Consider the following 13958-nt stretch of genomic DNA (forward strand, 5'->3'; position numbering starts at 1 on the left):
GGGAGCCTGACGCAGGACTCGATCCCATATCTCCAGGATCACGCCCTGGGCTGAAGGCAGTGCTAAACCACTGGGCCACTGGGGCTGCCCAATAAATACAATCTTAAAGAAGATATGGTGTACACACACACACACACACACACACACACACACACACACAGGAATATTACTCAGCCATCAAAAAGAATGAAATCTTGTCATTTGCAACAATGTAGATGGAGCTGGAGGGTATTACTGGTAAGTGAAATAAGTGTGTCAGAGAAAGGCTAGTCAGAGAAAGGGAAATATTGTATCATTTCACTCATACATAGAATAAGAAACAAAACAAATGAACATGGGGGTGGGGAGAGAGGAAAACCAAGAAACAGATTCTTAACTATAAAGAGTAAATTGAGGGTAACCAGAAGGGAGGTGGCTGGGAGGATAGGTGAAGTAGGTGATGAAGATTAAGGGATGCCATTATGATGAGCACTGGGTGATGTAAGGAAGTGTGAATCACTGTATTATACACCTGAAACTAATTTTATATTGTATGTTAACTAACTGAAATGTAAATAAAAACTTGGGGAGAAAAATAATGCTTTGGGTTGCAAGTGATGGAAATCCAACCTTTAAACATTATGCTTAAGCAGAAATGGAGAATTTTTGGTATTCAGGGTTTTTTTTTTTTTTTATATAATTGAAGAAGGATGTACAAATAAAATCTCAGAAAAAGCATGGAAACATCTAAGCTTTGGGGACTACCAGAACCAGGACCTTTATCTGGGTGCAGGAATCTTTTTCATCTGTCATTTGTCATCTCTTCTTGCTGCATTTCTCCATTCTCCCTCATTGCAGACCAGGTCCTTCCCCAAGCTTTGTATTCCATAGCTTTTTTACCCCTATGAATGCAGAATTACTGCTCTTGTCTCAGTTAAAAGTCCTGGGAGAGAACTCTGGTCAGGCTTGGGTAGAGTGCCACTCCTGAACTAGCAAACCTTGGCCAGGCAGGTGATGACACAAAGCACAGGTAAGGTTACTGGAGACCAGAAAAGAGGTGCCTGAGCCAGGCACACCCCATTTGGTGCCATCATAGTCTCTCCAGGTGCCCAGGCATCTCTATATTTTCTGCAAAACACTCTGTGCACCTGATACACTTCTGTGTTGACCTCCAGGTGCAGAAACCTGGTGGAACTCTGGGTGATACACCTGGAGACCACATATAAATCTTGGGCACAAGGCAAAAGATTCTCTTGGCCAAAAGAGAAAGTGTGAGGAAGGAATAGGGAAATTTCTCGTGCTCTGCATCCTAAAGGAATACACATTTCTCAGAGCCAGGGGTGAACATGAGCACTTTGACATTTCCCCTTGAAAAGACATGTCAGACTGCTTAGTCATTCATTTACCTTACTGCCTTTGAAAAGACTCCGTCCATCTCTCCATCTTTGAGATGCTCAGTGAGATACTCGTTGGATTCTATATCACAAGTAATTTGTTCTTTTGGATGAAAGTGTTTGCTGAGGCAGCAGATTCCCCTGATCGATTCTTTATTTGTGTATTAAAATGTAGTGGGTCTGCTGTTTTAATCCTGGACCAGAAAGGACATAAAAGGCGTTTGATCTCTGGTTCACGATGGAGCTCCTCAGGTCTTGGATAGATTATTTCTGAATAGGTGCCCTTCACCCAGAATTCCAGTGAGTTCTCCAGGGCCAGAGATAAACTGTGTATCCAGAGATGAAAGGACAGTTGTTTCCCTATAAAGCCTCATAAATCAGTTTCGGTATCATTCCTGTTTTGTTTTATTTCATTTTTTCTGGCACCACAACATTGGGGCTGTTTGATGCATTTCACTGAAAATATTTGTATAGGGCCCTTCGGTTTTCTTTTGTGATGAAAAGTGTTACCTCAGAAAACGAGCTGATAAACTGAGAGGCAAAGTGAAGTGAACATCCATCCACCCAGCTTCGGGCTCTGAGAACCCAACATCTGATTGTACTTACTGGGGAGGAAACTTAAAAAAAAAAAAACACAACAACCCAACTTTCATTTCTTGCTTCTTTTATCCTTAAGCTCAGCAATAAACTAACACTCTTTGGTTAAAAAGTCAAGGGAACAGATGTATAATTCTGGTGCTTCAGCATCTATATTTCAAATGGAGTGTGTGAATTACGAGAGCGCATCTCGTAGCTCAGTGGGGAGAGCCTAGAGGAGCATGCGCGGCGTGGCTGTCCCTCATCCTCGTATTCCTCCCACCCATCCTGGGAAGGAGCCTCTCCTCCTGGCTGGCTGGCTCCACTGGCTGGAGCACTGTGCAAACAGATCCTCTTCAGGAGTCTGTTCATTTCACGAGTGGAAATAAGTGGTTAAGGTGCACAGAACTAAAACACCAAGAGTTGACAGCTGGTGGGGCACAGGTAAGGGCTTGGAAAAGATGCCACAGATAACTAGGGACAAACATTAGAGGCAGTTTTAGAAGGTGAAGACGGTGTGAGGTCTCCAGTTCTGTCCCAGAAGACCTGGATTTCCCCAACCAGCCTCTGCTAGTTATGCCACCCTAGGGAAGGTACTTCGTTTTCTGCTCCAAACACCGGGCATATCCATGCCTACATCACAGTAGATGAATAAGAAAATAATGTGTGTTAAATGCTTATGTCATTCTCCAACGTGGGTGCCTTTTTTTTTAAGAACTCATTCCATATAAGAAAGATGGTAAAGTATTAAAGTTTCATTCAAAACTTCCAATTCAAAAGCTGGAAAATATCTTTGAAGGGATCTGGCCCAACTTCCTCCTATGGGGTGGGCAGTGGCTTTCCCCAAAGAATGTCAAGCAGAGGAGGCTGAAAAAGGCACATATTTGAGTTCTAGACTGATGCTGCTTCTGTTAAATCACACTACTACCAGACTCCCAGAGGGCAGGGTCCCAAAAGGTGTATTCAGCACCTGCTATGATGCCTGGCACTCAATGAAGGGTTGTTCAGTTGGCACATGAAACTCTGGGATGCAAGATGTGTCACCAAAGAGATTGCTTTTGCTTTGTGTCACTGCTTCTAGGTCTTTCTGAAGAGTCAGTGGGCATAATATTGTGACTGCTTAATGCATGACACAAGTTATTAAACTGCTTAATATAAGAACTAAGCAAAAAAAGGGATATTTTAAGGAAAATTTCTTATTGGTGTATGAAAATACAGTCCAAATTCATTCTTCGAAATATAGTCTTAATTTATTCTCCAGCAGTCAGAAAATACTCTTTAAAAATGCCTGGATCACACCTTGGATTAAATGGTGTGAAATTAAGTTGAGAATGGAAGTTAAAAGAGTTATGGTTGCCAAACATTCCACAGAGGTATGCTTAAGTAAGCAAATGAGCAAATGATTCTCTTGATATTCCCAAAATGCCTTTAAAAATTAGTAATGGTCCAGCCCTCTTTCCTAAGAATTAGGGTTAAATAAAGATACTTGTCCCTCTTCTCAAAAATACCCGTTTGTAGAGTCAGGTTAAGATTCTTGGCCTGGTGGCATGCATAGCCATATGCATATGCTAACTTTACTCCATTCACAAATGGAATCCCTAGAGGACCCCTCAACAGCCATCTGCTATCCACAGTCCCCTGCTCCTACCCCTTCCTCCCACTTAAGGAAGGGTGGTCAGATGGTGAGCATGGTTAAATTCTGAAGACCTGGCTCAGGATGGGAGTGATGGTCAGGTTTTGACATTCTAGAAATAAGGCATTTCTGTAATTCTGTCCTGGAAGTAGAACCAGAAAGGAACAGGTGACTCTCTGGGAAGTCTAAAAATTTGGTGCCTTGATAGCATTCAGCCTGTCTTCTCTTTTCCTAAACAGTTCAACTTTCCCCTAAACATGCTTACCCAAGGTGTGATACCTTTGCATTCTGACCGAGTGGGATATTTGTTCACCCAAATGGTTAGGTAACCCTCCTAGGGAGGTAAACAGGCCACGGTGGACAGTCCTGCGGATCATATGTAAGTGACATTTTCTGGAGTTGTGTACCACTCTACAGTGTGGCCTTGTGTCTCTGAGTTTAAATAACTCCTATTATTATTTGTGTATTTTGCTGGGAGAGGGGCCACACACACAGCCCCACCCCACACAATTTATCACTGAGTTCTTTCTAATCTTGCAAAGTGCTCTCCGTAACAGGAGTGGTAGAAAAAAAAATAATGTTTTCCATCTTGCCATAATTCTAGTGATATTTTTAGCACCTCTTAAATACTAGCACTCCAGGCAACTCCTGTCTGACCCACTCCTTAATCTGGCTCAGTGCGGAATAGAGTATAAAAAAGAGGAAAGAAGAAATTTGTGGTAATGAGAGATCACTGGAAATATTTAAGAGCTCATAAAATACAGATGAACTTCCAACGTGTGATGCTTAGCCAATGTGTAAATCACCATTTTTTAGAATTCACTGAAGATCCAAAAAATTAGGAGTCAAATCTTTTTCGGCTCATTTCACTCCTCTTCAAAGGAAGGAAATAATAAACTATAAACTGTTAAACTTTATGTTCTTTCAAAGTGTTTTCATGTGTATGATGTCATTTCTTTTTAGCTGAAGGTGCAAACTTCTCAGTTCATAATGTCTTATTGTCATTCATCATTGGTCCATGTAACACCCATCTTGTTTTATTATTTTTCCCCCTAATCCCCAAACTCTGTTCCCAGTCCTTTCTCCAAACTAATAAGTTTCCAAACTAATGTGTTGATAATGAGTCTTTAAAGATGTGTATGTCCTAGTAAATTATGGAGTGTTGGTTGGGACTTGTTTGTGTTTTTAATTTGTCATCAATCCTTTTTTTTTTTTTAAGATTTTATTTATTTATTCATGAGGGACACAGAGAGAGAGGCAGACACACAGGCAGAGGGTGAAGCAGGCTTCCTGTGGGGAGCCCGATGTGGGACTCGATCCGAGGACTCTGGGATCACAAACCTGAGCCAAAGGCAGATGTTCAACCACTGAGCTACCCAGGTGCCCCCATTTGCTTCATTTTAAAAAAAAATTAAAAATTCATGGCAAAATATACATAACATAAAATCTGCAATTTTTACTATTTTTTAGGTGTACAGTTCTTTGGCTTTAGGTACAACTACATTGTTACATCTACAACCATCACCACCATCCTCCAGAGATTTTTCATCTTCCCTACTGAAACTTTGCAACTGTTAAACCTTATTTTTCCTTCCCCTTAGCCCCTGGAAACTACCGCTGCATTCACTGTATTTTATTATTCCCCTACTGATGGACATTTAGGTTGCTTTCAAGTCTCAGGAACACAAAAATGACCTCATACAGATCACCTTGGGAAGCTGTGCAAGACTTTCTCTGATATATAGAACCAGAATGGGCTTTTGGAGTCATAGAGGATACAGTTTTCTAGAATGACTATACAGCTTACAGTTTCCTCAAAAGTATACCAGAGTTTCCTGTTGCTACATTCTAGCATCTCTGGACTTAACTACCTTTTAATTTTTTTCTGTTCTAATAATCTTGTTCTCGTTTGAATTTCTTTGTTTACTGAAGAGTCTGGATATTTATTTATATTCTTATTAGTTACTTGGGCTTCCCTTTTGAGAGCTGTCTATTCAGTACTTTACTTATTTTAAAATTGATTTCCCAGGGCACCTGGGTGGTTCAGTTGGTTGAGCAGCTGCCTTTGACGCAGGTCATGATCTTAGGGTCCTGGGATCGAGCCCCGTATTGGGCTCCCTGCTCAGTGGGGAGCCTGCTTCTCCCTCTGCTTGCCTCCTGCTCACGCTCTCTCTCTCTCAAAAAGTAAGTAAGTAAATGAAATCTTTAAAGAAATAAAATTGGGTTTTCCAATTTTTTTTTTGCTTATTGATTTTCAGAAGTTGCTTGCCTATTATGGGCATTGAATTCTTGCTGGTATTGTATGTCACAAATGCTTTCTCCCCAACTCTCATATCTTAACTCCTTTTGTTTATGGTGATCTTTATTTTCACAGAATCAGATTCATTGATCTTTAATCTTAGCATTTGTATTTTTAGGGTTTTATTTAGATATCCCCCTCCTCTCCTATATAAAATATATACTTTTACACATTTTCTTTAAAATCTTTATGTTTATTTTAGTTTCTTCATATTTCTTCCACATTTTCTGTGTAAGTTTACCTCTCATATTTATGTCAAAATCCACCTGAAGCAAAGTTGTAAGGTCCAGTCTTAGTTTGCCTCATCATAGTGATCCACATTTTCATCGCAGTTTTTTTTAAAGCTTTTATTTATTTATTCATGAGAGACACACAGAAAGAGGCAGAGACACAGGCAGAGGGAGAAGCAGGCTTCCAGTGGGAGCCCAATGTAGGACTCAATCCTGGGACTCTGGGATCGCAACCTGAGCCGAAGGCAGACAGTCAACTACTGAGCCACCCGGCTGCCCCTGCATCACAATTTACAAACATCCATCCTTTGCCCATTGTTTTATGGTACCGACTTTATCTGATCCTACCTGTAAGAACTCTTTTCTTTTCCAGTGGCCTATTTGTCTGTTCCTGATTCAGAACCAGGCTGTTTTGTGGATTTGTAGTATGTTTCCATGTCTGGTGTGATTAGTATCCCTTCCTTGTTATCTATTTCAAAATGGCCTTAGTTATTGGTGACAGTTTACTTTCCCATATAAATTTTAGGATGAGTTCATGGAATTCTATGAAAAATCCCCTTGTAAATTTGATGGGATTGCCTTGAATGTCCAGGTTAGTTTGGGAAGCACTAACATCATTACTGCTATGTGTCGTTCTCTACACAAATAATTGCATATTCTCCATTCATTCAGACTTACCTTTATGTCCTTTAATATGATATTTTTAGAGTTTATTCTATAAAGACTGTATGCATTATTTTTGTTAATTCATAGATGTGTTATCATTTTTGTTACTATTGTAAATGGAATTTTATTTTCTAGTTCATTACTACCAGCACAGCATGCATTGTCTCTCTGTTCTTCAATAATGAATAGAATTTTACCTTCAGTACCACATTGCCTCTCACTCTATGAAACAGGAGGAAGGGAAGAGAAGGTGGGATCATTATGCATCTGTCCTATGCCAAGGAATCCTGATAGGTTAAAGGGAGAATTGGAGATTATTTCAATGATCAATGCTGAAGATGATTATCTGTGGTTCTCCAGGGCTTCATTGGAAGCAACTGAATTGAGAAGAAAAAAATTCCATTAAAATTATACAATACTGTGATTGAAAGAGTAAAAAGTAACCTAAATTTATTGAGTATTTAGTATGTGTCAGGCTCTGAGGTAAGCAGTGTAAGAGTTGGTCATTTTAAAGCTGTTAATGTCCTTTAAGCCTCATAATAATGCTTTGAGATGCATATTTCCTTACCTGTTTTAAAGATGAGGAAACAAATACTTGAAGAGGTTAGTTAACTTGCCCGAGTTCTTACCACTAGCAAGTGATGGAGCCAGTATTCAAACTTGGGTCTCTTTCCAAAGAGCACAACTTTCCTATATACTCTATTGGATTCCTTAAAAGATCTCTGATGATAATATGAAAAAGATACGAAAATGAAAGCTAGTCCATCATCAGAAACAGAACAAAACAATTCCATCTTAGTATGTTACAAATTTGAGAGAAAGGAAAATGAACTAGAAATGAGTGATTCCAGGACTGGAACAGTGTAGGTACAAATGAGCTTGCAACATGTTATTATGCCAGAAAGTAAAGGAGTCCTCATAAAAAATGATGGGGACCTGACAGAGGATATGGAAACCAGCTTGAATGGGTCAGATCTGGAAAAAGTTGAGTTTCAAAAGAAATAAGAACAGTAATTAATAATAATCCACTGAATAAAATAAGAATCCACAAGTCTGTACTGATAATAAATAGATAAATCAAAATCAGGGAGAAAATAGGCTCTTCCTTAAGGCAAAAATGCCAACTGATAAACTTGAATGGAGAGGTGTAGTTGGAAAAATCACTATTTTGCAAACATCATTCCAAAGATTGGTTTAGGCTTGAATCATCAATGGATACTAAATCCAGAATGTAAATTCTGATGTGGAGCAGGGTATTTGCATGGTCTTAAAATGTCTCTCCATAGATTATTTATTAGGTGTAAAGGAAGAAAGTAGTAAATATACAGTGCAGAACCTGGACAACACCTAGGCCTAGTAATAAAAATGAGCATCACGAAGGATGGACTTGTGTGCCTCTAGGTATGATGCTTTGAGAATATATTACATTAGGGTTCTGGCTGAGCATATGCAAGCAAATCTAATCTCAAGGAAACATCAGTAGAACCCAAACTGAGGAGCATTTTATAAAGCAGCTGGCCTCTGCAGAAAGACTAAGGGACTATTTCAAATTTAAAAAGATAAAAAGGATATGAGATATAAAATTCAGTATGTGATCCTTGATAATATCCTGTACTGGAGAAGGGAATGTGATAAAAAGTAGAATTGGTACAATTGGCAAAACTGGGTTAGGGACTGTGGATGAGATAAAAATATTATATCTGTGTTTGCTGATTTAGGTAACTGTTATAGCATTGTAAAAGAGTATTCTTGTTCTAAGAGATATATACCAAAATATTAAGGAAAGGGGGCATTCTCCTGTGTTTTAGAAAAGATATAAGTCAAGATGTGTATATAGGTAGAAGGATGAGAAACCCAACATGTCAATAGGGTAAAAATTTATGAATCTGAGTAAAGGGAACATGGAAGTTCTCTATGATTTTTAAATCTTTTCAGTAAGTATGACATTATTTCAGAATTGAAAGGAAACCTAGAAATTTGTCAGTATGGCCCTTTATCACAAACACTGACAAATTTTGGCAACCAACTTTTGACCCTTGCCATCTCTCTTTTTTCAAAAGAATGGAATAATAGCACTCCTGAAAGTCCTATTTGTTCCTAAGATGGACTTATTAGGAGCAGAGACCTCCTTGTGGGTTTAACTGCCTTCTTTTATTTGTAAGTTTAGAAACATTATTATAAGGAAATGAGGCATTTCTTGCTAAATAGGGGGTTTTATCTTTACCTTTACTCAACACAGTATATGCCAAGCTTAACAGTTTCAATCTTGCTAAGACTCTCATATCTGTTTCCCAACTTGATATATTCATAACAATAATCTTTAAGAGATTTCCCCTCGGTGATACTCTGCGCCTGAGGAGACATAAGAAACACTTGATCTTGGGGCACCTGGGTGGTTCAGTAAGTTGAACATCTAACTCTTAGTTTTGGCTCAGGTTGTGATCTCAGGGTGGTGAGATGGAGCCCCTTCTCAGGCTCTGTGCTTAGTGTGGGATCTGCTAGCGAGTTTCTCTTTCCTTCTCTCTCCGCTTGTGCTCTTTCTCTTTCTAAATAAATAAAAAAAAATATTGAAAACAAACAAACAAACTTAATCTTTAATCTCAAACTGTGCTCCAAAACTCTGTGAAGAGTTCAGAGTCACTTTTGGGATGTGTTTTAAGTGGTACTAAGGAAGTCACTCTGACTGTGTTATCTCTAATACTTTGCTTATCAGAAGTGAATAGGAATTTTATAAGTTGAGTTGTAGTTCTCTTTTCTTCCCTTTAAAATACATTTAAAAATGGTGAGTGATAAAATACACATAATATAAAATTTACCACCTTAATGATTTTTAAGTGTGTAGCTCAGTGGCATTAAGTACATTCAGACTGTGTGTTATCATCATCACCATTTACCCATAAGAATTCTTTTTATCTTGAAAAACTGAAAGTCTGTACCTGTTAAACAATAACTCTCTAAGTTCTCTCCCCCAGACCCTGGCAACCACCATTCTATTTTTTTGTCTATGAATTTGACATACTGGGTACTTCACACAAGTAGAATCATGCTGTATTTGTCCTTTTGTGACTGGTTTATTTCACTTAGCAAAATATCTTCACAGTTGCTTCATGTTGTAGCCTGTTTCAACTTTTTTATTTTCAAGACTGAACAATATTCCAATTTATATATATGCCATATTTTGTTCACCCATTCATCCTTTGATGAACCTGTGGGTTGTGTTCATGTTTTGGCTATTGTTGAGTAATATTTTGGAGGAGGAATATTGGTTCAAGTCCCTATTTATTTGCAATTATTTTGGGTGTATATCCAGAAGTGGAATTGCTGAATCATATAGTAATTCCATTTTAATTTTTTTTAGGAACTGCTATACTGTTATCTATAGCACTTGTACCATTTTGCATTCCCATCAGCAGTACACAAGGGCTCCAGTTTCTCCACATCCTTCTGTACCACTTGTTATTTTGTTTTGTTTTGTTTGCTAGCAGTCATCCTAATGGGCATGAGGTGGTATCTCCATGTTGATTTGAGTTGCATTTATTTTAAAATTCCCTTGAGGAGGACAAACAGAAATGTTATCAGATGTAAATACTCTATAGTGATCTTTCTTTTCTCCGCCAAAATGACAGTTCCCTCTAGAATGAAGCAGTTAACAAATGTGTCTGACTGGAAAATACTTGTATGTGGTAAAAACAACTCTGAGCTTAGAGCCAGAAGGCCTGTCTCCAACACATTACAGGGAGGCCTTTGATAAGTCAAACTAACCCATAAAAGCCTCTATTTCTTTTTCTGAAAAATGTACATAATACTTACAGCAGTGGTTCTCAAATTTGAGCACACATCTAAATCATCTGGAGGATTTGATAAGGCAGTTGCCCTCCTCCAAGATCAGTGGATCTTGGGCATGTCCCAAGAATTTGGATTTCTACAGGTAATGGTGATGTGGCTAGCCCAAGGACCACATTTTGAAAATTACTGCTCTAAGGACTTGTCTTAGGATTGAGATGATTGACACAAGTAAAATAATTTCCTACAATTTTCAGACATTGTGAAATGCCAGAGATTAATTTGATCATTTGAAGATAGAATGGTCTCCTAAAATAGACAGTGGAATCCAACAGAGTAGTACTTTCCAAGATTACACTAACATCTTTGAGACTTGAGTGTTCAAAGAAGTGGGCCAATGAGAAGAGATATTGCAAAGAAGGAGAAGGACATCAGGAGTGAAGCTGGGAAGGTGTCAGAAAGTGATTTTACATAATGTGCAAGCTTGCCCACAACAGGTTCTAGCTCCTTTTTGAGGCTTCTCTATCAATAAAGAATTCCATTTGGCTGCAAGGAAGAAAAAGTCTATGAATGGACATAATATCTGCTGAAAGAATTATTTTTTTTCTCATGCAACAGGAAATCTAAGGTAGAAAGTTATTTGTATCGATTCCGTGGCTCAAGGATTTCTGTACCGAACGCTGCAGTTTTCTTGCCCTTTTCTGGCACATGCAAATGTTGCTGCTGCAGGTCCAGCCATCACATCTACTTTCCACACAGGTGTAAATGGAAAAAGACAAGGAGGAAAGGTCAGTCTATGTCAGCAAAACAAAACTTTCCCAGAAAATTTCAGCAGGTTTCTATTAATATCTCAATATGCAGAGCTATCCCTTAGCTATTCATAGCTTCCAGCATGGTCGAGAGATGTTTCAGTGGGGTATATTGCTACCCCAAACTCAATTAGGGTTTTGCTAGTGAGGTAGAATGTGTCTACTCCAGCTTCTAAGTTTGTTCTGCCTCTAGTGATTTCAGAGGAAGGTAGTGAGGCAACCATGGGGAAAACTGCTGGTCTGTGTTCTTTTATTCTTCTGATATAACTTGATGTTCTTTTTTTGTGGTTTTTGTCATTATTATTTTAATGTGTGTGGCAGATTGAAACTTGAGATTGCTTTCACTCACTTTGGCTCAGATGTTTCTCTGAGTCACTTTGGGAGGTCCTTTCTGCTGTATTTGGTATGTATGGGGTTAGTGGCTTGCTTTCCCCTTGTATCTCTTGAGCATCCACTTTGCCTCTCAGTTTCTGTAGGCTGTCATCACACTTTGGCCTCTCCCAGAAACGGGCATGCTTTCCAAATTTCCTAGTGAAAATCCTAGCTTCTTCTGTGTCCCATTGCCCCTGGGAACTATGCGGTGACCAAGCTCATTAGATGGATCAATTTATGCAAAAGACATATTAAGAAGTTAATCCTGGGGATGCTTGGGTGGCTCAGTGGTTGAGCATCTGCCTTTGTCTTAGGTCGTGATCCCAGAATCCTGGATCCGCATCGGGCTCCCCATAGGGAGCCTGATTCTCCCTCTGCCTATGTCTCTGTCTCTCTCTGTGTGTCTTTTATGTATAAATAAATGAAATCTTAAAAAAAAAAAAAGGTTAATCCCGAAAGTGAACTTGGGCTGTCATCATACGGACAAGTTTTTCAGTCTGTTCTCAGCCAGAGATCAATGTTTTCTTAGTCTTCGAATCCACTGGCCATGAGATAGAAGCAATAATGAAGTCCAGCTCATATGTTCTCGAGAATTGGAAATGTGTTCTGTAAACATGAAATGATATTTCCACAAATTTTTTTTGTGGTTTCTCTTTTTTGTTTCTTCTTGTGAGTTTGAGCTGGGAGTAAGTAGAAAAAGAAAAGTCTTACCAGGAAGTTAACATTTAATGTCTTTTTGAAGAAATTAATAAATATTCAGGGTGATTGGAAAGAGAGAAAGCTGTAGCTGGGTCAACAAGCTGATCACAGGCATTGGTATCGGGGAAGACAGTGGGAAGAAGGGGAAAAAAAGAAGGAAATATAGGCAGTGGCCAGTGAGCAAGCCTAGGCAGATGAGCTAGGAGTGAGAGGAAATTAGTGGTGAGAGTGATAATCTATAAAGAGGGGCCTGATGGGTGTGAATGGTGGGCAGCGGAAGGGGGCCAGCTCTAGGTGTGGTGGTCCAGGCAGGAGAGCAGAGGAGACAGAAAGGTATAGTGACTTGTAGGAAGCATCGAGCTCCTAGAAGGGAGGTGATGTTCCTGAGAAAGTCAATCTGGGAGGAAGTGAATCACCATAGATCATTTTATTCCATTTGAATCCAATTCAGCAAACATTTATTGTCATAGGTAGGATAATCCCTATGCCCCTCTTGTCCCCCATTTTTTCGTCTATGTCCTAATCCTTGAACCTGTAAATATGCTACTTTATACTTTGCTGGTGTAATTAGATTAACGAGGAGGTGGGGAGAGTATTTTGGATTACCGAGGTAGACCCAGAGTAGTCACAGAATCCTAATAAGGATGAGTGAGAGACTCGCAAGAGCTGGAGATTCAAGAGAGCGTGGAAATTGGAGCCATGGCTGCAAGCCGAGGAGTGCAGTTGGCTTCTAGAAACTAAAAGGGAAAGAGAATGGATTCCTTCGCCTAGCCTACGGAAGGAAGGCAGCCTTGACTTTACACCTTGATGTTAACCCAGTGAAAACCATTTTTTTTAAAAGATTTTATTTATTCATGAGACACACACACACACACACACACACACGAGAGAGAGAGAGAGAGAGAGAGAGAGAGAGAGAGAGACAGGCAGAGGGAGAAGCAGGCTCCATGCAGGGAGCCTGATGTGGGACTTGATCCCGGGACTCCAGGATCACGCCCTGGACCAAAGGCAGGTGCTAAACCGCTGAGCCACCCAGGGATCCCTGTGAAAACCATTTTTGGATGGCCTTCAGAACTGTAAGACAATTAATTATTCTTTTTTTCTCAAAGCCATGAATCTTGGGTAGCTCTCAACACTAGTAGTAGTAACACTGACATGTTGAACAAGCACCAAATGTGCTCATGATGGCGGATATTGACACTTGCCTTTAGAGGATTACCAGTTCAGTGGTCCAAGCCAGTGATTGTCAAACCTGAATGTGCCCCCCGGGGGATCTCCCCATGATGACCTAGGTCCCAGGTGTCCCTGAGGGGCTGTCAGTGCTGTTGCTCTAGCGACCACACTCTGGTCCAGGCTCTAAGTCTGTTCTAGGAGCTGGGCAACCCAAACCAGCAAAGCTTTTTATTTGTCATGTTGGAGAAAATGATCCTGGTGTTGGGCATAGGAAATAACTGAAATAATTATTTGACTTTAAAGATTTGAAATGGTGGTAGAGGGAACTTGGAGCTCCAAGAATTA

Source organism: Vulpes lagopus, chromosome 2, assembly GCF_018345385.1.
Source record: "Vulpes lagopus strain Blue_001 chromosome 2, ASM1834538v1, whole genome shotgun sequence".
NCBI classification, from domain to species: Eukaryota; Metazoa; Chordata; class Mammalia; order Carnivora; family Canidae; genus Vulpes; species Vulpes lagopus.